This window comes from Molossus molossus, unplaced genomic scaffold (assembly GCF_014108415.1).
Source record: "Molossus molossus isolate mMolMol1 unplaced genomic scaffold, mMolMol1.p scaffold_m16_p_9, whole genome shotgun sequence".
Lineage (NCBI taxonomy): Eukaryota > Metazoa > Chordata > Mammalia > Chiroptera > Molossidae > Molossus > Molossus molossus.
Genome location: NW_023425403.1, coordinates 22,786,358 through 22,812,275, shown reverse-complemented (window position 1 = coordinate 22,812,275; position 25,918 = coordinate 22,786,358).

Below are 25,918 nucleotides of genomic sequence, written 5' to 3'. Positions count from 1 at the left end.
TTTTGAGGTAGTAAATATGTGCATTGTGTATTAATTTGCATCCTACTGGATTTGAATGCTTTTTTATATGTGCATTCTCCATGCACATTTCAAAATGACAAAAATAGCTAGAACTTGATCCTGTTGCAAATGTCTTCCTGAACAATGACAGGAATGCAGACCCCACATCACCAATGTCATCAGTAGAGTTATAGAGACATGTTCAAATGAGCTAAGGGCATAGATTTTCCCATTAGATCTCTGAAATAGTGTCACATGAACTGGGATCATTAGAAGGGGAGAAAATCTAAGACTATTTCTATTTGGGTGTCTGAGTTACTCATTTTGATTTGCATCAAAATGCAAAATGTTTTGAATCTTAAAAGAGTTAAAAATAAAGCGAGGCCATATGGAAGCAACAGTAGGACTTGTGCTCAGACTCTGAGTAAGTGCAGACCACGGGGTGTCCGGAGTCAGGTGCCTCTCTGAGCTCTGCCAGGCTCTGCTCTCGCTGGAGTGGCTCCCCGGGAGGCGGGGCGGGCCGGGAAGACTCTGCAGTGTCACCAGGTAGGGATGGCAAAGGCTGCTTTTCCCCTCTACCATTTAGACAGAGAATAGCTTTAATTAAACAAATAATGCATCGGATCTCACTATTCTAACCTAACAGTTGCTTTTCTTTCTCCAAGTTTAATCCCCAGCTTTATTCCCCTATGCACATTTTTCAAAATGCTTTTGCCATATTGCATATGTAATTTTATGACTTGCTTTTAGGAAAGGAAAACTTCAGTAACATTATTTCAGGGCCATTTTCCATGTTGTTACAAAGGCTTCATGTTTTTCTTGTTTAATGATTGAATAGTGCTCCACTGGCTGGACGGTTGATAATTTATATACCAATTCCCTTGATGTTGGACATTTAGGAAGGCTATTGTTTTTGGCAGACTTTTGCTTCTGCAGAACTCCCAGCTGTGTGGGCTGAGATAGAAGAGAAAAGACCAATCCAGGGCAAGCCAAGACTGGATACCGGGGAGCCTGTGGATAGAATGCCAAAATCTCGTACATGGGGCAGAAGTGGAGTTGGGGGCAGATCTGGGTTAGATTCCAGACTAATACAGAAGGAGCTTATTGTCCTCCTCCCGCTATTATATTCATTCCTCTTTATCCCCACTCCCCAATTTGATTCCTCTCACTCCTCCATGAAGAACCATCCCGAAGTATTTTCCAGGAGCCGCTGCCCAGAGGGCATTTGTAATTCCAGCGCGGGCCGGTGGGGCAGGCTTCTTGCTGGGCTCCTGCAGGTTTGCGGGGTGAGAGCAGGAAGAGCATGGGGGAGCCCCGCCAGAGATGCGGGTGTGTAGGACGGAGGGATGCTGGGATTTACCTATGCATAGATAAAAGACAGTCTTTCAAATGAGCCTTTTCATTAGTTAAGGTAGGCTAAGTTATAGTAATAGAGGACCCCGGACACTTAGTGACCAAAAGACATGCAGTTATTTGTCCCCAGCAGTACAAGGCACTCGGGTCAGTGGGACGGCCCTCCTCCATGTAGTATTCTACTCCGCTCTCTTCAGCATGTGGCTCCAAGCATCTCTCTGAATAGCTCCGTTTCTGCCCAGAAGTGAAAAAGAGAATGCAGAAACATGAGTGGGAGGTCATGTCGGCCTGGTCTGGAGATACCACCTCCACTCACAAATCCATTGCAGAGAACAGAGCCACGTGGGGGATGTGATCTAACTGCAAGGGAGCCTGGGAAATGTGATCTGAAAGAGAGAACAGATTTGGGGGCAGTCAGTGGTATCTGCACAATTGACAGAACGTGAGAAACACAAAAACACCAATCAGTTGCCTCTCACACGTGCCCCTACTGGGGATTGAACCCTGTGCCCTGAAGGGGAGTTGGACCCACCACCTTTTGGTGTCTGGGACAACGCTCCAACCAACTGAGCCACAGCGGCCAGGGCCAGCTTTGATTTTAGTGCAATAGATATAAAACAATCAAAGGATATCAAAGTTTCAAAATAAATTAAAGTAGAAAGTATTAGAATTAAAGATAATTTATGAGGCTATGTAATGTCTTTAGAATAGGAGTCGTGATTGAAAAAAAACTGATAGAATACAATTTCATTAAAAGCCCTAAAAGAGTGCTTGGGTTCTAAAAATAAGTTGGGCAACCAAGTGGCTAAAAAAACAAACACTTTTTTCTTAAAGTGCACTTCACTAGTGGTGAGCCACAGAGAAACAGCTGGCGGCTCGTCCTCTGAGCCCGGAGGGTGTTTGCCAGCAGAATCCTCACAAGGCCGGGAAGAGAAAGAACTTCCTGCACCTGTCCAGGCCCTTTAGCTGGTGTCCTTGCCTGGGCCCTGTTCCGAATCCCCAGCCGCTCGCGCCTGTCAAGCAACAAGTCCACTGGCTAAGCTCCCACGTGGCGGCTCCATCAGGACAGTGCGACAGCTCATCCTCCGGGCGTTTAGGAGTGATTGGGGGGAGGGTATGAACGAGAGGCATTACCATGGTGACCGCTCACTGGGTACCTACTGTGTGCCAGGCGCTGGGCAGTCTTTATGGGCAGCATTACATTCAGTTCTCAGAGCCTCCCTGGGTGGGAGACACTTATTTTTCCCATATTGCAGATGAGTAAGCGAGGCTCGGGCGTGGAGCCTCCCTGCGGTCACGTGGTGAATGGGGACATCTGGGTGAGGAAGCCGGGGCCACGCGACCTGAACTCGAGACACGGTTCTCTCGGTGGCCTTTCCTGAGGGCCCAGAGCAAAGCCGCCGCCGCATTCTTACGTGACAATAGACACACCCTCATTCTTTTAAAAAAAATAGAAATATTATCTTGAATTAAAAGCTTCCATTCCATGTGCCTAAAAGGGAACAAAATTATTTAGACAAATGTCGTCTGAGGTACTCACTGCCCAAAATGTTTAAGATAAAGAGGCGGTGGACCCTGGCCGGTTTGGCTCAGCGGTTGGAGCGTCGGCCTGCGGTACAGAGAGACCCGGGTTCGGTTCCCACTAAGGGCATGTGCCTCGGTTGCAGTTTGTCCCCGGCCCTGGCTGGTCGTGCGGGTGGCGGCCACTCGATGTGTCCCTTCACGTCGATGTTTCTCTCTCTCTCTCTTCCTCTCTCTCCCTCCCACTCTATCTGAACAAAAAATGGAAAAATGTCCTCGGGTGAGGGGAAAAAAAAAAAAAAAGATAAAGAGGCGGGTGAGTCGAGGAAGGCACCTCAACTTGTCCCGTCTAGAAGGTGGGGTCACCTGCTTCAGAGAAGTCTTTCCATTTCAATGAAATATTGCATAAAAAATCACTTCATAAACTAAACACTTAAATGAAAACGATTATTGGTATTGCTCAAGCTGGAGACATATGAATGTGCTAAGAAGTATTTTATGATGATGAACAAGTACTTTGGTGAGGAAATGCTTCCAAAACTCGTGTGGGTCCTCCCCGTTTTACCCCTGATCGCTTCATCTGTTTATTGGCGCTTCGTTAACTTTTTTCATGAGAGTTCCCTGTCCACCATCTCTCATCTGAGCCTCTGGTTTTCTATATAATCCGACTGGAGAGAGAATTTCAGTAGACGATCGGCAATAACATTTTACGGTCTGGGGTTCAAAGGCTCCTCTTGATCGGCAGGACACAGATCCTCCGCAAATGCAAAGCTGCTAATTGGATAGCAGGGAATTAGACTAGTCTAATTTTTCAAGCCTTAACTTTTCTAGCTGCCTGTATTGTACTCTTATCCTAAAATAGATTAATGTGTTAAAACAGACACACACCTCTTCTTATCCGAAGCGTTTTAGCCCTATGATTTTACATGAAACGCTGGTCGTTTTGAAAATGCAAGGACTCTTTAGGTTCCCTCAAGAATTTGTGGATCGTATTCTACAAGGGTGAAACAGAAGCCATTTATTAAATGTCGTTATTTAACAAAAATTATTTTGATGAATATATAGATCTACTGAGCAAAAGACGTGCTGGTTTTTCTCAAAAATAAAATAACTGAACATTGTTAGAAACAACCGCAAGGTTGAGAAATCACAGCTCCCTCTATCTCCAGAACCTTCCAAGTCCCTGAGCCTAAACACTAATGAGAAGTGGCAGTTTTCTCTTAAGTAGAACAAACTGCATTCCAGTCTGGCCCTGAAGTCATACTCAGAGGACGGCAGGAATAGCCAAGTCAGTGAACAGTGGTGCCTTTCGGGGCTCTTAGATTCCCGTCTCCCCCTGGGAACTGGTTTCCAAAGGAGGTGCTGCCTCGCCCCCCACTTTCTTTAGCTGAGTATTTGAGCGTGTGAGATGTTGTATATAGTATCTGTCACACTGTGCGACTTCTCAGCCTCCAGCCAGATTCGGTGGCATTCCCACAGAGACCATTGACGGAGCAGAGTGTGAACTGGGTCGTCTCGTCACCCCCGGAGATGGCTGTGCTCTGTGGCTGTGAGCCTGGTGGTCTGTACCAAGCTCAGCACCACTGTGACCGGTGACACCACTAGCTTTCTAACCCCCCAGCCAGGAGAGCCTTGCATCAACATTTCCCTGCCTGCCTGCAGTCCTGCACCAGCCCCCTAACTAGGTGTCCTGGTTCCATTCCTGTCCCGCTCCAATCTATTTTCCACTCAGCGGCCAGAGTGATCCTTCAAAAACAGAAATCCAATAATATAAAATGGTGCAGCTGCTCTGGATAATACTATGGCGGCTCCTCAAAAAACGAAACATGGAATTACCATATGAAATGACATATGATCACATTACTCTCCAGAGGCTTTTCTGAGTCTCTCGATCAAAAACAGCATTCATTTTTTTTTCCCTAGTTTTTTTCCCCTCCTTCATAGCACTTATCACTCCCCTATATTATTTTGTATGTACATTTGTTTATTTATTATTTCCCCAACTAGAGTGTTAGCTCAGTGAGATCAAGGATGTCGTCTGTCCTGTGTATCCCTGTGTCTCCAGTGCCTGGTCCCAATCAACATTTGTTGAATGATTGATGAATGGATGAATAAATGAATGTGTGAGCCAATGCTCCAAGGATGCGGTAATGGTCTTGGAGGGTCTAATGCTGAGGGCAGATGACTTAGTGTCGAGACAGCTATAGGAGTGACAGGTGGCCGTGATCCCTTGTACAGTGATTTCAGTAGTTCAGTGCCCTCAGACACCCCAGCTTAAAACCACTCTGGGCGTTTGGGGAGACTGGGGAGAATAGGACTCTTACCACCTTCTGTTGTTGCCTGTATTGCCCGGTACTCTCCAGCTTACTCTTCCCCGTTCTGTCCCTTGTCTGAATCTCTGCCTCTGCACTTGGGTTTCAAAGAATTAAATCTGAGCCTACCGTCTACATGTTGTTGACAAAGGCAGGCCCAGTGTCTGTGGGTGATACAATTACCATCCCCTGTACTGGGCGCTGGCCACTTTATTGAATTTTGTTTGAAAAAGGAGGAAAATATTTGTTCTTTCCACACTATACTCTGGTGTTAGATAAAACATTTGTCTCTTGTCGTAAATTTTTTGAGGGCCAAGCATGTTCTTAATTCAGACCTTAACCTTGGCTTTGACCCTTCACCCGCCCGTCCCAGGCCCAAGGGACCCTTCATGCGCAGCTGGACTATATTTGAACACCCGTTTAATGCACCAGGACCACTCCCGCAGCGGTGGTCACCGTCACCTAGAGTAGTCTGCCCGCAGCCGTAATGAACAGCTGTGCTGACCTGTGGGACATCCCAGGGCCCCTTTCACTGTGTTTTGGTTGTGACATGGGATCAGCCTAGGAGTCCTCACTGGGACCCGGGCTAATATCCAGCCCAGATACATTTGCATGTGGAAAGCCAATCAGACGCATATGGCTGAGTTTTTTTTTTCCTCAAATGCTTTTGTTTCACCCGTTGAAGCCAAAGTCAAGGCTGAGCTGCATTCCCCAGACTCCTACTAAAATGTAATAAGGCAAATGATCAGATGTATAAACTGGAAAACCATAAAATTCTGTTTATAAACTTGAAGGTCATCAGAGCCTATTTTGGGCCAAAATGGTAAGATGTTTAAGTGACAATGGAGGAGGACACGGGAGGAGAGGAGGTGTCATCTGAGCAGAGGGTCGGGGGGAGGGGTGCAGAGGAAACACGGGTGCGGGGGGTGGGGGGGCTTGAGGATCAGCGAGCAGCTCTGCGGAGTGGCGTCTGGCGGTGGGACGGGGTTTGTCGGGAGAGTCGAGAGGAGGGAGCAGAGGCGAGCTGATGATCCCAGGACAGGACTGAGGATGACCTTCTGGAGGCGGTGGGGAGCACCCGAAGCATTTAATATTAAAGAGAACACAATTGTTATATTTCAAACATCTCTCTCCTGATGCAGCATGAACTGTGGATCAGAGTGGAAATGTGAAGGTGGGCAGGAGGTTACGATAGGACAGAGGCACAGGGTGAAGGGAGCGTGAAGAAAAGTGTGGAAATTGCAGTGGAGTGGAGTGGGAATAGGGTCGGGCAGAGTGGGAGCCGGCAGAGAAGGAGCCGCGTGTTAGGGTCAGGGGAGCCAAGGAAGGAGGTCAGCGGACGACCCTGCCAACAAGCCAAGTAAGAGAAGGCCAGAGACATGCCCCTGGATTCGGCAATGAGGTGATTGATGATTCTCATAGTCATTCCAGTAGATGGGAGTGGCGATGGTGAGGCAGGTGATTGAAAAGGGGGTGTCAGTGTAGAAAGTGTAGAAAATAAGTGTAGCAGAAAAGTTTTTCCCATGAAGCAGAAGAGAAGAGAGAGTCTAACTGGGACCCTGGCCAGTTTGGCTCAGTGGTTAGAGAGTCGTGGGCCAAAGAGTCGTGGGTACAATTCCAGTCAAGGGCACGTACCTCGGTTGCGGACCTGTCCTGGTTGTGGTCCTGCGGGAGGCAAACATTCGATGTGTCTCTCTCACATCGATGTTTCTCTTTCTCTCTCTCTCTTCCTCCCACTCTGTCTGAAAATGAATGAAAAAATATCCTCCAGTGAGGATTAAAAAAAAAAGGGTCTAACTGGGCTGACAATCAAGATTGATAAGAAAATTATGCAAATTTAAATATAGATGGGAGATGCCTGAGACCTAGGGATGAGGGGAAGTCAATACTGTAGGTCTCTGAAGAGGCTGGAGGTCAGTCATTGTCATACACGAGGGAGAACAAACATCACCTGGAAAACTTTAAAAATGGATGATTCTTTGATGCCGAATCTAGAGATTGATTCTGCAGGTCTGGACTAGGGTTCCATACCTCACCAGGCCTTCTGTCTCTAGGGGACATGATGCTGGTGATTCACAGATGATGTTTTGAGAAATGAGAGAAGAAAGAGGGGTGCAGAATGGAAGGATTCTCTGGGGACAGGAACAGGGTATTTTGTCTGCCATAACAGGCTCACGTGTTCTTTGGAGACAGAAAGTGTAGGGGTTCGTTCTATTTCCTCTATGAAATAGAAGGTGACTTTGCCCCTCAGAGTGAGGGGTTCGGAAGCTTGAAGAGAGTGTGAAAGACTGGAGAGAGCTGCGACGGAGCATGGGAGACTGTGCACTAATTCAATAACGGATTTCTGAGATGTCCGAGAACCCGGCTGAGTTTGTAAACCAGGACTTTGTAGCCACACTCATCGGATTGTTTTTCAAGTGTCTACCTGAGCCTAACATCCCAGCGTGAGCTCTGCGAAACTGTCAGTGGGATTGCTCGAGGTCTGTGCCTTTTTAGGTAGGAAAGACAGAGAGGTAATGAGGAACGGAATTGCATTCAGTGCCAAGAAGATTGCTGAGATGATGAAATCCAAAATGAACAAGAAGAGTAAAGGTGGGAGGACGCTAATGAGGCAGAGAGAGAGGAGTCAAGGCGCAGAGGTCCCCGCGAATTCCAGAGTGTGGAAGAACAGAGTTTCTGGTCACTGGGGGGAATATTGAGTAATTCCAGAGTTTTAGTTTGAGAGTTTAGTTTTGGGTGAGGCTAAACTGTATAGGGTGTGGTCTGGGAGGGGAACAACAGAGTGGAGATGAAGGTCACTAGAGATGAAACATGTCAAGAGACAGAAGCCAGGGCCTCAGCGGGTGTCCAACAGCTTTACTTCTCTGGTGCACAGGAGAAGTGCCTGCTGATGCATGGATGGGTAGTTTTACTCTGAGTGTGAATTGAAATCAATGCATTTCTTATGTAGGGAAAGCACCCATTCAGTATGCTCTCTAATTACAGAGTGACTTTGTCACCTCAAGGGACCTGGAGGCCCAGAAATCAGATCACTGAGGTGACTTTCCTCTGCTGAAGGTAAGAACAGCTGATAAAGGTACTAATTACAGCCTCACTCTTTTTCTCACGGTAGCTTCCACACTGCTCTGTAACAGTGTTTTTGCAAGTATGGTCTGACCTGCTTTACCTCGTGCGAGGTGATAGTTAAAAGTGCGTGCTCCTGAGTCAACCCGTCAACTAGTAAGAAAGTTGGGAGAGTGCAGGGCTGAGTGGGGGGAAGCCAACAATCTGTGTTTCAACTGGATGTTCATAAGGTTCTTATGCACACATTATATACCCAGACATGTACACACAGGTTTACGTGTGCTTTCTGTGTGCGAGGAGCATGTCAGTCTGTGTTGCCGATGCACGGGCTTCGTGCACAGACCCACGTTCTCTGATGTGTACCTTCCAGGGCTGGGTTGAAGCACATTTCTCCTCTAGCAACTCCAGCCCTTTCTTACAGAAATGCTAATACCGCCCATCCAGAGAGCAATAAAGTGACTTTCTCCTGATTACTCTGAGGGATGCAGAATATTCTCCAGGGGATTTTAAGTAACTATTTCTACAAATTTTTACCTTTGGTTGAATGACAAAGTTTGATTCCATGATACCTGCCCCCAGCGAGGGCATACTTTTTGAATTCTAAAAAATAAATATGACTCTCCCTGAGTTTTCTTAAACAAAGGAGTAGATTAGTCAAGGATGAACTGTAGAGAAGAATTTCACGTTTTCAAATGTCAAAAAAGAGATAAACTGCAGTTGGTTTTAAGAAGAAACCAAATGTTCTAATTAACATTTTTATCTTTGACATTTCCTGGCTGCCTGTTATATGTCCCTGGGGCTATTATTGTAGTTTAACTAAAAAGGAAAATCCAATAGTCACTCTCACCCCCTTTTGGATAGTTCCGTTAATTCTACATAGTTCATTTGCCTCGTTGAATTACATGCTAATGCCGCTTAGGGAAGGCAGTCATGGATGCTCACCATACCTGGGCCTGTTTAGTTTAATGCTGCAATCATCTGAGATAAAAGTACAGTTATTCTGCTTCAGTAACAAACTCAATAAATGTTTATCCTTGAGGTCAATGCATTCTCTTATTTCAGTTTTTCTTCGTCTCCCCTTCATTTCCAAAAAGCATGACATTTATTTCTGTGCTTCATTTCCTATGCAGTCTTGGGCTGTAGCCATTGACATCTATCAGGTTCTCAATAACTTACTTGAAGTTCTCCAGCTCCCCCTGCACCTGCTTCTTTTAAAAGGATTCAAAGAAAGCCCGACGCGGTGAAGTATGGCCAGTTTACATGTTGCAGCTGGTTTGGACTTCAGAGAACAGGTAGGGCTGTGATATTAGAAAAGAAGGTGGTAGAAAGACAACGATCGTTTATTGAGCGATACTTTATGCTTCGAATATGTGCTAAATGTGCTACATTTTATTGCGTTTCACGCAATTTTCACCAAACCTTTGGCAGTTGGCATAATGATGACTGTTTTTACATTTCAAGAAATAAGAGAGGCTTCAAGGGGTCACATAATTCATCCCAGTTCCCCTTGTTTATCAAGTATGTCCCAAATCACTCGTACTCGCAGTATCTGTACCTTTCTCAGCTCCTTTCCCTTACTATATAAACATGTTAAACGTCCTAGAACCTCAAAAACCAAATCTTCCGTCGAGTCTAATTCTGTATCACTTGTTTTCTTCACAGCTGTCTTAAAGGAGCATTATACACACATTCTTTGCTTTTGCTTCTTCACTTCTCCCTAGGTCACACTCGACCTCTAGCAATCTGGCTTCAGCTGCACCCTTCTAACAGCCAAGCTCCTGATCAGCACGACACCGCGGCCCCTCTGGTGCTCCTCTGGCCTGCGGCATTTAGGGCAGCCTTTGGGGAGCTGAACTCACTACCATGGTTGCAGTCCAGAAGAAAGAGTTAATTCAAAAAGTTTAGAAGCCTTCATGGTACATAGGAAATGGTATGTTTATGTACATACATACCTCCATTTTCTGCATATTATGTTGTGTTAACATCTAAAGAAAACAAACACTCCTTCTGGCTGGAGAGAGACTGTGTCTCCCTGAGCTAGCTGTTCTTGGAGCTGAGGGCCCAGCAGGGATCAAGCCTTGATCTGTCAACTAACCAATCCAGAGCCCTACCTTCGCCTTGACCCTTGCACCTTGCACCCTGGGAGGCACTATTCTACTTTAATTATCCCAAAGCTAGGTTCTAGGCAATTAGATCCCACCCCTTTAGCCCAAAGCCCATTGAAATTCTTTAAACTAGTCATTTCTAAACTGTTTATCTGCCCTTCTTTGTCTTTCCTGCAGAAACCCCAATAAAGGCCATGCCTAGGGACACACTTAGGTGCTCCCCTTTCCTGTCTTCTGCTTCCGATGACCCTGGTGCCTGGTGCTTTTCCATGACTCTGGGTGGTGTGCTGTCCTGCTGCCTCCTGGACCTGAGAATATGACAAACTTTGTTTTCCTGAACCTCTCCGCTACCTCTTCTCATGGCTGCACCTGACTGGCCGTCTTATAAAGAACTACAGCAGGGACCCTCACTAACTGTTAGGTGTCGCCGATGGGTGATGGTGGTTGTTATACCTAGACTTCTATGAACACCGTGGTCAGGGCCTCTGTCCTTTCTAATCTGGATAACCTTACAAATTATACCTTTGTAGTTTTATTTACTAGTTTTTATTTTTAATTCCTGCTCTTAGACTCATGCAAGAGCATCCTTGCTCTGGGCCTCATCTTCACATTAAAAAAAAATCAGTTATATCGATATGTACTATACGTAAATAACATTCATTAATTATCAGAGTGCAGTTTGATAATGGTTGGCAGATATGTAAAGTCAAGTAACCACTACCATAATTGTGATATAGGACACTTCCATCACCCCAGAAATGGCCTTGTGCCACTTTGGAATCCATCTTCTTCCCCTACTCTTGGTCCTTAGCAACCATGAATTTTCCTTCCGATATTAGAGTTTTGTCTTTTCTAAAACTGTGTACAAATGGAAACTATACAGCATTTGGTCTTTTGTGCCTGCCTGTCATCACTTAGCACGACAGCTCTGAGATCCACCTATGTTGTTCCACATCAGTGGTTTGTTCTTTTCTTATAGCCCAGTAGCATACGTTATCATCCAAGCACCGGGCAATGGACATTTGTGTTGTTTACGATTTTGATTTTGAGTTATTATGAATAACCCTGCTGTAACAATTTGAATACAAGTCTTTGGGTGGACATATGTTTTTATTTTTCTGGAGTAACTATCTAAAAGTAAGGTATTTGTATCTTATGGTGAGTGGAGATTTATAAGAAAATGCTAACCTGTTTTCTAAAGTGATTACACCATTTTGCCTTTCCAAGTGATCTTCGATTGCAGTTCCCGCATCTCCACAATCCTGTCAGTGCTCAGCGCTCAGTCTCCTTTACTCGACCCATTCTGGTGGATGCGTGGTGGTAACTCTTCGTGTGTGTGTGTGTGTGTGTGTGTGTGTGTGTGTGTTTTAATCCTCACCAGAGGATAGTTTTCCATTGATTTTTAGAGAGAGTGGGAGGGAGGGAGGGAGGGAGGGAGGGAGGGAGAGAAGGAGGAAGAGGGAAACTTGATGTGAAAAACACATCATTGTTGCCTCCTGCATGACCCCAACTGAGGCTGGGGATTGAACCTGCAACCAAGGTACGTGCTATTGACCAGTAATCTAACCCAAGACTCTTGGGCCCACGCTCTGACGCCTGAGCCAGACTGGCCAGGCCTTTGTGCGATTTTATTTTGCATTTAATTTGCATTTAATAACTGATGACTAGTGAAGTCGAACACTCTTTCATAAGCATATTTGTCATTCTTTGATGATGTGTCTGTTCAAATCTTTTGCCCATTTCAAAAAGTGGGTTTTCTTTGTTTAATTGATTTGTAAGAATTCTTAAACATTCTAATTACAAGATTTCCTTCCACATTTTCTTCTAGAAATTTTGTAGTTTTAGGTAAAAAATTAAGGTCTGTGATCATTTCAGTGTGAGTTAAGGATCGTGATCAGTGTTTTGTTTTTTAATGATATATGGATATTCAATTTTTCCATCTCCATCCAGTGAAAAGTATCCTTTCCAAAATGAATTACCTTGGCACTTTGTCCAAGATCAAATGACCGAATGTATATGGGTTTATTTCTGGCTTCACTTCTGTTTCATTGAACTACCTTTTCCTAATTTTTAAAATGGAATCTGAGATCATTGACTTGACACATATTCTTTTTTTTCCCCTCCAATTTTTATTAATTTATTCATGTTACAGATGTTTCTCCTTTTCCCCCCTACACCCCCTCCTTTGACACATATTCTTCTCTAATATAAACATTTAATGCTAAAAATCCCCTATGAATGTTCTGTTAGCTGTATCTAAATTTTTTTCATATATTATATTTGCATTTTTATTCAATTTGAAGTATTTTCTAATTTATTTTGTGATTTTTTTTTTCTTTTTTCTCTTATCAATTTTATTTGGTTGCCAGTAACAGAAGTCCAACGTTAGTGGTCTTAAACACATAGGGCTTTATTTTTACTTTCCCATCATGGTAAGTCTTTTTATTAAAGAACATGGCATACTTTTCTTCTTTCAAGTTTTGTTTATTTATTTCCTTCACATTGATTTTGCATATTTCTTATTACCTTTTATTGTTCCTTTTATTAGCATAGAATTGAATAAGTTTTCCCATTATTTATGTGTCCTAAGTGATTGTTGTTTATATATTGATTACTATACATTAGTGTTGTGCCCAGCCATTTTACTGAATTCTTTTATTGTATAGTTTTTTAGTATTTTTCTCTTGGGATTTCAGGTATACAATCATATTATTTGCAAATAACTACAAGTTTATCTCCTCTTGTCCCATTTTTTAAATTAAATTTAGTGGGGGGGGGCATTAGTTAAAATTATATAGGTTTCAGATGCATAGTTTTATATAGGTTTCATCTGTATATTGTATTGTGTGTTCACCATTGTGATTTTTTTCTTGATTCATGTATTAGCTAGAGATGTAGTGTTTAAGTTCTTTGCTATTTGAAGGTTTTCCAGATATCTTTTTGTTAGTGGTTTCTAGTTTAATTGTTATGGTCAGAGAATACACTTTGTATCATTTTAATCCCTTTAAAGTTTTTCAGACTTGTTTTATGACCTAACATATGGGTTTTTATCCCTCTTTGGCAAATGTTCCATATTCACTGGAAAAACTGTGTATTCTGCTGCTGTCTGAAGTATTTTATAGAGGTCAATTAGGTCAAGATGGATGAGATGATTTTTCAAGTATTTTATAGTCTTGCTGATTTTCTATCTTTATCAATGACTGATAGAGTGTCACAATCTGCTACTATAATTGTGACATTGTTTATTTCCCCTTTCAGTTGTATTATGATGACTTCATTTGTTTCCTCTTTTAGTTCTTCCAATTGTGTGCTATGTATTTTGAAGTTCTGTTACTAGGTGCATAAAGTTCAGGATTGTTATGTCCTTTGGGTGAACTAGTGCCATTATTGTTATACAATGTTTCTCTTTATTCCTGACAATATTTTTTGTTTTGAAATCTTTGTCTGTAGCTTAGAGTTTTTATGATATATATTTAAATAGTCAATTATAGCCCTGGCTGAGGTGGCTTAGTTGGTTGGAGTGTCTTCCTATACACCAAAAGGTCGTGGGTTTGATTCCAGGTCAGGACACATACCCAAGTTGTGGGTTTGATCCCTGGTCGAGGTGTGTATGAGAGGCAACCGAGTGATGTGAGATCTCTCTCACACTGATGTTTCTCCCTCTCAGATGAATAAAAACATATCCTTAGGTGAGGATTTAAAAAATGTGAAAAACTAAATAAATCTACCTTCTTTAAAAAATATAGTCAATTATATCTCAAAGAGATTAAAAATGAGAAAGCTATATCTTATATTTGCCCACATATCTGTTACTCTGGCATTCTTTATTCCTTGTGTAGTTTTAAATTATCATCTGGTATCATTTTCCTATGACTGAAGAACTTCCTTTAACATTATTTGTAATTCAAGTCTTTTGTTGGAGGCAGTGGAATAAATTTGATCTGTGACTCCTTTATGATCAGATGCAATATCAAAGACTTCGGTCTTATTCTTCAGAGAGTCCTGTCTGGCCCTCCTGTGGCTGTGCCCTGGCCACAATGTGTGGATTCTGTGGAGCCAAGAGGCTGCGCTCTGCCAGAGTCCACGTTCTCCTTCCGCCTAGACCACACTCTGGGTACTCAGGACCCTGGATCTTCCTATGGAAACAGCACAGGCTGACTTCTAGCCGGTACCCGTTCCCCTGGATTGTCCTCTTGATGAACCCTGGGGTGGCTCTTTTCTAGGGTGGTGTGGACTGGGTCAGATGTGCACACTAGACACCTACCTGTATGCTTGAGAAGCCCCTTGTGGTACAAGATGAATCCAGGTGTGGGAAAAAGAAGGAAGGTGGGCATCGGGCCAATTCCTCCCAAAGGCACCACATTCTGGCATGAAATTTTGAGTCTGAGAATTCTAAATTCAATCTGGCGTTCCAGAACGTTATGATAATCTATTTTCCAAGAAAGGAGGCTACAGTGTATTTTATTTAACATTGTGTTGTCCTAATTGATAACTTTTAAGTATTAGACATACAGAATGATGTGGGGCCCTTGCTTGTGCGCTCTTGGCCAGGACTGGACATGCCGGGTGTCTGCCAGCTCTCTTACTACCACCCTTCACACAAACTGCTTCTTGTATTTGCCTTTCATCTCCTTCCCTCGTCAGTCTATAGACTGGACGATAATCTCTGTTCCAAAATGTCCCTAACATATTTATAGGACAGCATAGGTACACTAAGAGTAGGCCCTAGAGAGTTAGTAGGGACACACTGAGAGCCAAGACTGAAACTGGCTCCCTGGGAACGGGGAGAGGCAGAGACTGTGTTGTTAGGCAGCAGTGTATTAACCCAATAACCAGAGAAGATCGCAAAGAAATTACACAGCGAGGAGCAGCGCAATTGTTGAGTTCATGCCTGAGAACCCATCTGCCTAGCACCGAATTCTGCTCCTGCCTCTTACTAGCTGGAAGTTTTCAAATCCACTTGTGTCTCAGTTTCCTCATCTATACAATGGGGATAACAATAGCTGCCACCTCATAGGAGTATTTTAGGGACCAATGATTTAATGACTCTAAAACAATTGGAAGAATGCCTGGAAAATTTAAAATTCTCAGTGTTTAGCTATTAGAACCATGAGGTACATTTTCAGGGCTCAGCCTGAGTTTTCCATTTATTTCTGGGGCATATTTTAGAATTATATAATCTTCACTTGCCAATATTAGAATAATCTGTGGTTCCAGCTGCATTTATTTCAAAACTATCTAGATGCGTACCAACCCTCTTTCATCTTCCTGGGCATCTGGGAAGACTTTATTTCCTAACTTTCTTTGCCATTGGGTTGGAGCTATGTGATTGAGTTCTAGAAAACAATAAATGTGTGTGGAATTTATGTAAATTCGTTTTAGGCATGGTCATAAATACTGTGAGTCACAGTCCTCTCGCCTCCCCTTCTGCTGACTGAATTATTCTAGGATTACCTTGAATTTGTTAAATGGCACAGCCATAAAATGGAATCACTTGGGTTACTAAATCGCAGTTTGCTAGAGAACCACTCAAGAGAATCTCCAAATCAGGAATATTTGCGCTGGATTTGAATTAAAAAAATATTTTTAAAATGTGTTTTTATTGATTACAGAGAAAGGAAAGAAGAAGGAGAGATAGAAACATCAATAGGCTGCCTTCTGCACTCCCCCTACTGGGGATCAAGCCCACAACCCAGGCATGTGCCCTGACCAGGAATCAAACCAGACACGTCCTGGTGCATGGGATGACATTCAACCACTGAGTCACACCAGCTGGGTGAGTTAAAAATATTTTTATTGCATTAAGCCAATAAGATTTTGGATTGTTTGCTACAGCACTTAGTCTATTCAGATACAGATATTTATATTTCAGAGTGGGGTTCTTTCATAACAAAAATTTGAAGTATATGTTATTGGCTTGGTGATTGGCTATGGTCAGTAAAGAAACTGAAACTGGCAGCTGGAAAAATGCTAATCTTGTTAGGCAGTGGCAAGACATTGGGTAAACTTTCTCCTGTGAACACTCGGAGGGTAGAACACGTGTCTGCTGAAATTGAACCCTAGGAGAAGAAATGAGAAACATAACTCTATTGGTGTGTGGTTTTTATTGGTTGTGTTGGCCAAGGAAAAGCTCAAGAAAGAAATGGCTAGTTTGCAAGCATAAATGAAAGGGAATAGAGAGAGTCTGGAAATTTAGTTTTGCAGACTTGAAAGTCAGCTGTTAAAAAAAATTCAGCTGTTTGTGTAATCTAAACAGAAAGAAATGAAGATTTAAAAAAAAACAACACAAAAAAACCCTTTAAGTACTAATGACCCAGTAAATCTTTTCAGGCAAATAAAGTGATTCACAAAGAAATATTAGCTTGAGGATAGAGTATTCCCCATTTAAAGTTAGAGCATCAAGTTAGCTATTATTAAGCTGAGAGAGATTGGTATGGTGGCAAACAAACAGAGATACAATGTATTTGAGAAGTATGCATAGGGAAGATCTTTGCATGTGGTTTCTGGCACATCCAACGACAGGGAGCAAATTGGTCACAAGCCTGTTAAGTTTTTGAGGAATTTTTATTTCCAAATGAACCACAACTAAACAAATAAACAAACACACAAAGAAACAAACAAAACTTCAGACCACTTCAGACTTCAAATGACCACTGGAACTCCCAAGTCCCATGTGCATGAGGTTGACTTCCAAGGCTCCAAAGGGCACCCTCCTTTACTCCCACTTCACCTGTGGCCAACGAGAATAATGGACAAAGCGGAGCTCGTAGAAGTTGGAACCGGGCCCACAGAGGAGGATGGATTGGATCATTTCTCTTGGAGAACATTAGAAAGACCTTATCAAACATGTTTTCCTACCACTATTTCAGGGTCCTTTACATTTTCTACCCAAAGGGACTTTAGTATTGCTGTAGACTATTTCCTTTTAGGCTTTTTTCACTTGTTCATTTTATAGAAGGGAGCATTTATTACCGTTATCATGCCTCGTTTCCACCATTTCATACTTGTTGTATGTGAGGTGATGGTGGGCAGATAATTTACCTTTGCATGTAGGAGGAAGAGTGAGTTGTGAATTTGGTGGCCAGAAAAATCTATGGCAGAGATTGACTGAATGAATGTTCAAGAATCATACACATATCCTCTTCCTGAGCACACAAGAATAATGCATTTCTCCACTTCCTTTGAAGTTAGATGAAATAATGTGGCCAACATTTGGTCAGTGATATGTTGGGGAAGTAATACATGCTATTTTGGGGACTGGCCACAAAACTCTTTGTGCAACCCCCCCCCCCCCATTCTCTCGTTTTTCTGCTGGACAAAGATGTCAGACTACCTCGAAGCCACAAGATGGGAAGCATCCTGCGTTCCCAAGGTTCTTCTTGGGGGAAACCTGCTCAGGAGAGCCACCCTACCAGGAATGTCCACCTTGAACTTTGTATTAGCAAGAAAACCCTATGAAAATGTTTAGTCACTGTGATTTTGGGAGTGTTTGTTCTAACAGTTAGCATAACCTGAATAATACACCACACCATATGTTGTGATGATAGAGTAAACAATTTAAATGTCATTTTTTATTGTTAGAGATGAAATGAACACAATTTCTCATTCTGATCTCCAGAAAAACTTCGAACCTTGAATGGGTTCAAATACTGAGTCACATGCTTCAAAGGAGGATTAATGCTGTTCGTGTTCTGGGAGTTTCTATCTTAGTGGTGGACCACTCTTAATTCAGTATTTTTGAGAAATTAAATATTGTCAAAAGGAAGAAGGGAAGAGACAGCTGTCAGAATTGTGGGGTATCAAGAATGCTCCTCTCCTTCTAAGGTTCATAAGAGTTCTTTTTGTGAAGGCCTGAACTCTGAAGTTTGTTTAGAGTAAATGTTACAGCTTGAGAAGTGACTGTGAGAAGTTGTGTGTATGTGTGTGTCTGTGTGTATTTGCGTGTATGTTTCTTCAGTGTGTACTAGTCTTATTGCAGAAATATCTTTGAATTCGGGTAGGAATAGTCCATGGAAATGTTGCAAGTCTAGCACTGAGAATGTAGAAACAACTGTTGAAGAGTCTTATGGGACCAGCATTTGCTGTAGTATTTGTGCTGGAAGTTGCTTTCTTTTAATCACTGTACAATATTGCCTAGGGCTCAGATAATAGTTCGGGGAGTGTGGAGGCCTTACCAAATCTTTACATTAAACATATGATTATTAATTATTTTAAGGCAAATAAGATCTTCAGCCATGAATAAATTCTGAAGATGACAAAAAGAGCTATGCTTTAAGTATCTGTGACTTGAGGATACATGAATTACATTAATCTGGTCTAAAAATTTAGATTAACTTTAGATGGGATATTTTTCTGGAAACCCCAATAAAATAGGCATCAATAATTAATTCTTTAATGTAACTGACTTGGGATAGAAAAAGAAATTCTCCTCCCATTTTGTCTTGAACCAATTGCAATCAGACTTCTAGTCCCACTTCATTATAAGAGTCCTGAAATGACTCTTATAATGTCACCAATGACTCTCTGCTGCTAACCCAGTGGTTACTTTTCAGTCATCCTGTTTGGTCTTTCAGTAATATCTGACGTAGAGTTTCCTATCCCTTCCTGGGAATAGCTGCTTCATTTGGATTTTAGGACATCTCATTCACCCAGGTTTTCTTTAAACTTCCATGTTGTAAGTTCTGACTTTCCTTTGCTAATTTCTCCATATCTCCCTAACATCTACATAAACGTTAGTATGCCCCCACTTACATTTGCTGCCTCACCTACTCTCTTGGTTTTAAGTGCCATCCATATCCTCATGGTTTCCAAATTTATATCTCCAGACGGTACCTCTTCTCTGAACTCCAGACTCATACACAAAAATGCCTACTGAACCTTCTCTTTATTTGTTTAGCAGCCATTACAAAATTTATTCCTGACAGTCCCCTGCCAAGCCTGCCTTTCATGTGCCTTGTCAATATCTATAAATTACAAGTCAGTCTTCCAGTCCCTCAGTCCAAAGGGCTTAACAGAGCCTTGAATTCATCTCTCATACTCCAGTTCACATGAAAGAGCGAGTCCTTTCCTGGCCTTCTGCTTCTGGCTATGAGAAAACAGCTTATAGCCAGACAACCTTTCTTCAAAGGACAACTAGAAAATCAGCTAAAACAGAAGAAGAAAATCAGTTTGAAGGCACCGGAGAGCAATCAATGCATCCAGGTCTTGGGTGGCTGGAGATCTCAGAAAGGAAAGAATTTACTGAGGCAAGTTCAAAATTTTATGCCATTATGCCTCTTATTAGTTGATTCATAACTGCATGGTGTCAAAAAGCCAAGAAGCTCGGTAGGGAGTGGTGCACACAAAGGCAAAGACACTGATTAGAGCTTCCCCCAGTCTCATGGGGCAGCAGATCACAGTCGAGAGATTTTGAAGTTTTGATCACTCAAGACTACAGAGTAAAGAGAAACACAGGAGAGTGAGTCCGATAGTATACACTGCTTTTTCCCACCGAAGCGTTTGTCTACTCACAGAAGGTCAAGGACTAAAGCCATGGAGCTAAGCAGATATTTTTTATAGTTTCAGAGTGCTAGGGAGACAATACTTCGAGTTCAAGGCCCTTGCAAGCATACCAAGCTTTCAGTTAGAACCCCTGAACGTCTGCATCCTGGGAGTGGGTAGGGGAGCACCCACAACAGATGAGACATTTTAAAGACTGAAATTCAGCCTTGAATAAGTTCAGTTTCTGATCAGATTAAGATAGTAAGTTGAGTGACTCCTACTTTAACTGCCTCCTCCCACCCCTGCCAAAGTGAATGTAAATCCTCTCTGGAAGATAACACCCTCCACAACTTACACATTTTTTTATGACTCAAGGCCATTCAACAAAATGCAGACACCAATGTTCATTCAATAAACATTACTTAGCAAACCAAGAAATGACTAAAATAAAAACATAATGTAAACAGACCCACAGTTGATCCCGTTATTAGAGTTATCAGATATGGATGTTAAAACAACTTGATTAATAGGTTCAAGGATGTAGATGACAAAATGGAGAATTTCAGCAGAGAATAGGCATCAATAAAAAATTAACTGATAGTTTAAATAGAAAACTACTACCAAGGACTTAATAAATGAGTTTAAGATCAGAATAGATATCGCCGAAGACTGAGTTAATAGACTGGAAGAAAGGTCAGGAAGAAGAATATCCAGACTAAAGTATAGAGAATAGAAACATTGAAAATTCCAAAAAGTGCATAAGCAATACACGGGACTGTAAAACAGCCCGACACGAGTATAATTAGAATCATATGTGAGGAGCAAAGGAATGGGACAGAAGCAATTTGAAGAAATCATGGCTGAGAATTTCCCTGAACTAATGGAAGAATCAAGCCATAGATTCAAGACATACTTTGAACCACAAACAGGACAAATACTAGGAAAACCACACAGAAGTACATCATAATAATGCTAATGAAACAGTGACAGAGAAAAACTTATCGTAGCTAGAGAGAAAAAAACGACACTTTCAAAGAATCATTAGCCTGTCACCTGATATCTCAAAAGAAATAATGCCAAGTCAGATTTAAAAAGAAGACATGTCATCTTGGCAATGCTGAAAGAAAATTAGAGTCTATCACACAACAACTACCCAAGTATGGGTAAAGCAATAGGGAAGGCCAAATTGTAATTTGTCGGCTGTATCCTAAAGATGAACAGTGTGAAGATAGTGTGATGTGAGATTGTGGTAGACATCAGACTTATTGTGACCATCCTGCGAGGTAACACCAGTTGCAGTCTCCTTATAAGCATGAACTGATTACAAGCAGAGACAGTCTGAACCCCTGTTGTCTCATCCCAAACTCCTCCCCAGTCCTTCAGGAAATGATTAAAAAGCCTTCTTTACCAGACAGCATAGTAGGAGGGAAATAAATGATGTGAAACTTTCTCAGCAGAATAAAGATGCAAATGTGAACGAGGCAGGTGTGAGAAATTGTCCGTCTAGCTAGCAGCTAGCCATGAGAATCCCACCCTCCTGGACCGGGGGCCCTCAAGCAGGGGATCTAGAATGACCACTTAAGCTAATTCCTTTGATGGGAGTCAGAGAGGCCAGAGAATGAAAGAGGAGCCAGGCCTGGCTGAAGTATGGGACATCTGGACCATGAGGAATGACTTTACTGTGCTGTAGGGAATGCCAGCTGGAGCCGGGTGCGGCAACCCAGCGAGGATTGTGAAGAACAGATGGGGAGTTTGGGAAGAAATTACTTTCTTTGAAGGTACTGAGCTTAAGTATTTTTAAAATTGCATTGTGTTTATTGCTACGACGGAAATTTTTTTACTCATTACTCATTAGGGAGAGTGACCCAAAGGAAATTGTAAGTAATGTCTGGGGGGCGCAGGGGGAGCATGCAGTGGTGTCTACTGGCTGGTGAAAGCCAAGTGTGCACGTCTCTTCCCAACCTCACGTTCAGTGATGTGTGTGGTAGCTTGAACTCTGCCATGGTGGGGATTTTGCCAACACAAAAATATGTGGTTTGCTACAAATCCCCCCCGCCCCAAACCAAGTGATAAATATTGACCAGTATACTATTAGAGCCATGTCATATGACAAAATTCCATAGCATGAATTTCGGGGCAATCTGGACAGATTATGAAGTGACATCTTTTAAATGCTGATACCTCCTGTGGTATAACTCAAGCTCAGACACTTCTCTTAAGATTCAGTTCCATTCCATTTCTCTCTTATTTTCTGGACCTTAACCCTGGCTTTACAATAAGCACTTCAAATTTAACTCGTCAGAAATTTATTTTCTTCTCTTCCAAACCAATTTTTCTTCTGGCATTCTTTACTGTATTTCTTGATAACAACTTAACCCAGGGACCCAAGTCAGAGACTTAGATGCCTCTGTGGTTATTATTCTCTAATGATCACTATGTCCTGACAGATCAACCTAATTAGCATATGTTTATTACCTCTCTATTAATCCTATTGTCTTGGTTCAGACCCTTAGACTCTTTTACCTCAGCCAATTTTCTCACACACTTAATGATTAGAAACATATGAATACTAGCTAAAATAAATATTTCCAGCATTATTTTCTAGAGATTGGGGTTTGATTATGAGAAAAGACTGGAATCTACATTTTTAACAGCTGATCCAGAATTCAGATTAATTGATTTCTTGGTTAAGGTTGGAAAATAATCAGATCAGAATAAAAAATAAGAAAATCTGATCTTGGAGTCAGAAAATGGTTTGTATCCGGCCATAATTTATCCTCTGCCTGTTTCTTTAGCTTTATGTCTCATTACTTTCCAACATATCTTTTACTTGTTCTATTTTTTCATCAAATTCTATGGTTCTTCAGCTATGTGTTAGGTCCTGTCTTAGGTGCTGGGAATTAGTGGTGAAATCTGACAAGTTGTTCTCACAGAAGTTTGTATGTAAATAGGCCAAACTTCACTGTTTCGGGTGACAAACACACCATTCCTAGGCATGTCTTCACACGTTTGCTCTTTGTGTTCCCTTGGTCCAGGGTACCTTTTCATTTAGCTCCCCTTTCTGATTACCTTCTTGTTTATGCCTCCCTTGTTCCTAGTTTATTTGTTTATTGTACATAGTTGATTTCCTTGTCTATTTCTTTTACTAAACTGATGGCTTCTTACTGGTAGAGTGTTTAATTTCTAGTGTCTAGGCCAACAAATTACATAAAATAGTTCTCAACCATGTATTGCATGAATATGACTCAACTAGTAAGTAGGGATTTGAATTTAGGACTATATGACTTCAAAGTTATGTCCTTTTAACTGTACTACACTTTCACTGCAAAGTATGTATGTATGCCTCGCTTCGTGAGAGGAACCATTCCTTAATCATCCAAGGAGAATCAGATGGTAGTTGCAGACAGAAGTACTACCTGTCCAAAGGGAGATGCGCCAATTATCCACTTTAGTCGATCAATATCTAGTCCAGATTGGAAAATTCATGCCAAATAGTATTCCTTGAGATTTATTAAACTCACAAAAGAAGAAGACAAATATCTCCTTTTTTCTTGTTCCCCAAAAGACATAACTTTACCATGCACGTACATTTACATAACCAGGGAAGGTGATAGGCTAAGACTTGGTAATGATATTTCTAATATTAATCTAACCAATTATTCTTAAACTTGTTTCTGGCTATTAGCCAAGCATGGTACTTGGCACACAATACCCCTCAGAAGCATTTCAGAAATATTGGATTAGAAGAGGAGGCTGATATAGTTTGGCAGAAAATGAACATAACTCTCAATTAATTTAAGCAGTCACTTAATGAGAAAGTTAATGCAACTCATGACTTTTATTTTTTAGCATAAAAACTTTGGGTAGCAGAAGCTAATAGATAAAATTTAGTGTCTGTTCTGTCATCTGATTTGGGAAAAGTGTGCTGACTTTGCTACTTCCATTACAAATGCTATCCATAAAATATACTTGGACTAGTTTGGCACAAATTATTTTAGAACTATAAGAAGGACCATTATTAATAAAAAACTTCCCCTTCTAATTAATTCATGGCATTGCCACTAGTGTTCTTTCTATATGATAAATTTGATTATGTCAGTTTGCTGCTGAAAACTTTTGATGACTCCACATTTTCAAGAAGAAAATGCATACATTCCATAGCTTAACATGGAAGTTTTCTACAGCCTCACCACCACCTATCTTTCTCTTCACAATTCATTTCACTCATCTCTGAAGTCTAAATATACATTACATTTTTTAATTACACAAGATCATGTACTGATAAACGCCTCTTGATTTCCTGCCTCTGTGCCCTTGGTCCAGCTGTTTGATCTGCCTTCGTGCCTCTCCTTGCTTCGGAGCAAATCCCTCCTCGCCCTGCCGGTGTTGTTCCCACTCCTGATCACCCCTCAAAAACTCGTCATTCTTTTCTCATCTATGTTTATACAAAACTTATACATATATGTTGGAGTCAAACCCTAGACCCCTGGTCTGACAAGCACAAGTATAATTAAGGGAACAGAATAATCGAAATGGTTCTAGAAAATGAGGGATACATGGTTGCCATAATTGCGACATTTATCACTAACATCTTGGTTCAAGCATTATGCTATATAAATAATAACTTGTCCGCCATTTATTTATTTATTTAACAAATATCATTGGGGGCCTAGCCTTTGTTCGGCACTGTCACAGGCAGTGGGGGTATAGGAGAGAAATTAGTTTGTTTTCATGGAATGTGTATTCTAATGAAAGAGGCAGGGAAGGACCAACTAGCAAAATAATAGTGCTGATTACCATGGAGAAAATGAAAGGATTTGCAGGCTAGGGAGGAGCTTGAGAGGTGATAGTGGGCAATAGCAAATATGGGGAATTGTATAATATGTAGATTTGTTATAAAACGACAAGAAAAAACAAACACTATAGTAGAAAAATGCAAAAGGATTTGAATAAAAAATTTCAAAACATTCATAGAAAAACCTGGTAGCCAAGAAACAAATGAAAAGATGCTCAAATTCATGGGTAGGTAGGAAATTAAAATGAAATATCATTTTACATTGATTGAATTGGCAACATTAGAAAGCTATAAGACCTATTGCAGGTGGGGATAGGGACAAGGGTTCTCTTGTACATTGTTTGTAGGATTTAGAAGTTTTATAGTCTTTCTAGAAGGCAACATAACACCTTCCATTAAAACCTAAAATGCACTTCAACTTCGAATTTCTTTCCTGGGAATCTCACAGAAACAATAGTGCCCATTCATAAGTTTATATATTACAGAGTGTTCATTGTACCATTGTTTGTAGCAACCAAAGGCACTTTGGCTCAGCAGCAAAAGAGAAAGCTTATTAATATGGAAATGGCTGACTAAATTGTAGTACCTCCACATCATGGAATATTATGTAACCAACAAAAGGAAGTTCAGCCTTCCCAGATGATTTGGAGGGATTTCAAAGTTTGACATCTTCATGATGGGTGTCATACTTTTATTAATTCATTGATTGGGAAACTACATATATAATGACCAAATATTTTGGATTCCACTAGGTTTAAACAAATTTGTATTTTATTTATCCTAACATTATCTATATACAGTTGAAATATGGTAGCACATATATATGTAAAACATACTCTTTGTTCAGTCTACATGCAATATTTAGTGAACATACGGCTCCATATAAAGTGACTCTGTGGTCCCTCGAGGGTCAAGGGTACTCATGTTTGGAATGAATGAGGTAGACCACAGAAAGGACATGTCTTATTACACGAAGCGCTGAGTGCCAGTTAATATCTTAACTGTCCAACAGTGTTTACATGTCAAGACATGGTGTTTATTCATCTGACTACACCTTTGATCCTTTCTTCCCTGCAGTGTAGCTGATAACTGTGGGTGGTATGCGAGCAGTGAGGGAATGGGGCACCCCCCTGGTACTGCCAATCATGATACACGTAAAAGTTTGTGCCCAGATTCCAGAGTGCAAAATTGCACTGATTACATTTACTGTTCTCCTTCTCAAGTTACATGTAAAACCAAATTCAGGAAAACCTTATATATTTTTATACAAAAATATTCAAACATAAAAG